Genomic DNA, 3,158 nt, shown 5'->3' on the forward strand with positions numbered 1-3,158 from the left:
GTCGATGGGTGCAGGCGTGCAGCTACATGCATGCTACGTAAATTAGCACGTAAATGCCTGTAATGGCCGTAGTGTTGAAGTGTCTTATTGTCTGACGGGATGTGGAGTTCCCGGAGGAAACATAATCCTGGAACTACAGGTTCCGGTTGCCTGATTGTTCGAGAACTTAGCTCTATGTGAATATTGAGTTTGCTAATTAACCATATTATTATTATTTTGATAAATGGTGTTTTTATTTGACTCATAATGTAGTATCAAGAGATATAATCATAATGAATACACATTTGGCCTCTGCATAATTAAGATGCACACAATCAACACGACACAAACAATATGATCACGCCGGCAAAAAACAAAGTCATACAAGACCAAAACTATGCCTAGACGAAGAGAAAAATAAAATAAAAACAACAATTGACGAAATATAGCAGTGACCATCAGCGATAAAAACCACGTTAGCTCGATAAAAATCACGTTTCAGCGATAAGACGTCAGATATTTTTATTACCTAGAAATCTCTTCATCAGCTGGGTGGCAGATGTGGTACTAGCACGACAGTCTAAGTGGTGGAGCTAAGCCGGTAGGCAGTCAGGAAGAGTTGTCTGCCTTCGGTGGGGTGGCGTACAGGTATTGCAGTAATAAAAATTCTAAAACCTTTTTCCACCGAAGTGGCGTACAGGTATTGCAGTAATAAAAATTCTAAAACCTTTTTCCGGATGTGCTTTGGTTGGTATATCCGGAAAAAAGTTTTTATAACTTTTAATGGCACATTTTCTTATCAAGGATATAGCATAGCCAAACCAAAATCTAATCCTTATCAAAAAGCGAATGAAACCCCGCCCACCTGAAAAAGGGAATAATCCAAATTTAATTTCTAAGCACTAGTTTTTCCCTCGTAGCCTATGCATGCCGCTGTTGAATTGATCTTTATTCTATGCATGAGACTGAAATTAGGGCATCTCCAAGGGCAACCACCAAAAAACGCCTCGCATCCGTTCGCGGACACGGATGCGTGAGGTCGACATCCAACCGTAGCCACATACATCTGGCCTTTCGGAGTTTTTTTCCTAGTCCGCACGATCAAATAGCCGCATGCAAAAGGCACAGAAGTTCAAATAGCCGCACGCAAAGGGCACAGAAGTTCACATAGCCGCATGCAGCACTAGTTCAAATTTTAAAAAGTTCAAATACTTTACATCCCAACATTGTAATCCCCTTTCACCGCCCACTGATGCTCAATCAGATCTTCCTTGAGCTACTCGTGAGTTAGTCGATGCAAAATTTATTGATGCATTTGAATAAACTCCTCAAATGTGGTCAGATTCTGGTCCGGAAGTTGGATAGAATCACCCATGTTCTCAAATTCCAGAGTTGCGGCAGCATCGCCACCCTCATCCTCGACGATCATGTTGCGCATCTGAAAACGCTAGTGAAAATGATCGGCGATTAGTGGATCAGGGGCAACCTAGTCGGCCATCAGTGTCAAATGCCCGCGCGCCCTATTGCGGTTGAGCACTCGATGACCCTTAATCGAGCCCTTTATGATCCTTCGCACGCTCCGCGTTTTCAAGGATCGCTTGCATCATCGCGGTCTCATCGGAGTACTCCTCGTCCGATGAGCCGTCGGAGGACTCAACATACTGCTCGTATATGTACTCCAAATCGGAATCCATTGCTGCAAACAAGAAGGACAACTATTTTCAGCTCTGGCGATTCATCGAACAGTTGTCGGGCATGGTAGAGGATGGTACCTGGCGGGCGGTCGGAGGACAGGGGGTTGAATGGAGACGGAGGAGAAGCAGCAGAGAGCCCTACTGGATCGCCGGAGGTGAGGAAGACGCAGATTTCCAGTAGGGTGTGGCGTTGTGGCCAGGGTGATGGAACGACGGCGATGGCAAGAGAAAAAGAAGGAAGGAGAGAAAATGGGAAGGATGGAGTCACAGTGTCAGGCCGGGAAGGGTTTTTGGGTGGGCCTAGGGTGTCGGATTCGTATGTTTCGCATGTCCGGACTCCCACCAAGCTCCCACACTTTTGTCTTTATTTTGCGGAAGAAATTGCATCCAGACCATCCCACGGACCGATATAGATCAGCTTTGGATGGCTCTTGATGTGTCCTTAGTCTAAGGCATATGGTCTCTGTCCGTCGTTAAACAACGCCAGCACTAGGCTATGGGGTTACCGGATAAGATCTAAAAGAATCTGGGTTAATGAGATCCCAAGGCAAGGAAACCCTAATGAAACGACGCTTAGCGAACACGGCCCGGGAAACCCGCCTTACCGGAGCACGACCACAAGAAATTAAGCGTCAAACGATCGAGATGTCGCGGTGGCTTAGCAACGGTGCAAAGTAGTTGTAGTCCGTGAAGGTGCATGACCGAAACGAACAAATTGAATTGTTCGTCGATCGATTGTCCGACTTACCGGCCGTCCTCATCACCCCTTATCATTAGCCGTTGGCCGCAGCAACATGCATGCATGAGTCGGCCAGATTAGGTTTAGCTAGCTAATAAGCCCACATGCATATTTGACTTGCATGCTATTGGATATACAAGATCCAATAATTTGCGTGCACTCCGATTCAATGAGTAAGGCTCGCTTGCACATTTATTTTTCCACAAATGAATGAATATATGACGTTTGAGAGCCGGAGAAAATAAAAGTTAACATTTTATGAGTAAAAATTGGCAATAAACTTATTGGCTAATGACAAGGGGGAAGTTTGTCAAAGATATCAACACGGGGATCTAGTTTGAAATGTATCGACACGAGGAACACAATGATTGAAACAATTCATAATTTGAACGTTCGGTTCAAAAGATATTTCAATTAAAACTTGGATCTCTAAAGAAACCATGTAACTAGCTTCCTCCCACCACCACCACTCCCCACCCCAAAAATGATACACCTACGAAAGCTTTATACGTAAACCTACATAATTCCCTTCCTTACTAACTAAACTGCACCCCCCCACCCCACCCCCTCCGAAAAAAAATTATATGAGACCAGGTCTCACGGTTAGCAGGTGAGACCTGTCCTGATGGATGACACATGGCATTCATAAATCACAAAGCATCTCCCACCCCAGATGCTTTGTGATTTGTGAATGCCGCGTGTCATTCATCAGGATGGGTCTCGCGTGAGACCTGGTCTCATAGAAT

This window comes from Triticum aestivum, chromosome 7A, assembly GCF_018294505.1.
Source record: "Triticum aestivum cultivar Chinese Spring chromosome 7A, IWGSC CS RefSeq v2.1, whole genome shotgun sequence".
NCBI lineage: Eukaryota > Viridiplantae > Streptophyta > Magnoliopsida > Poales > Poaceae > Triticum > Triticum aestivum.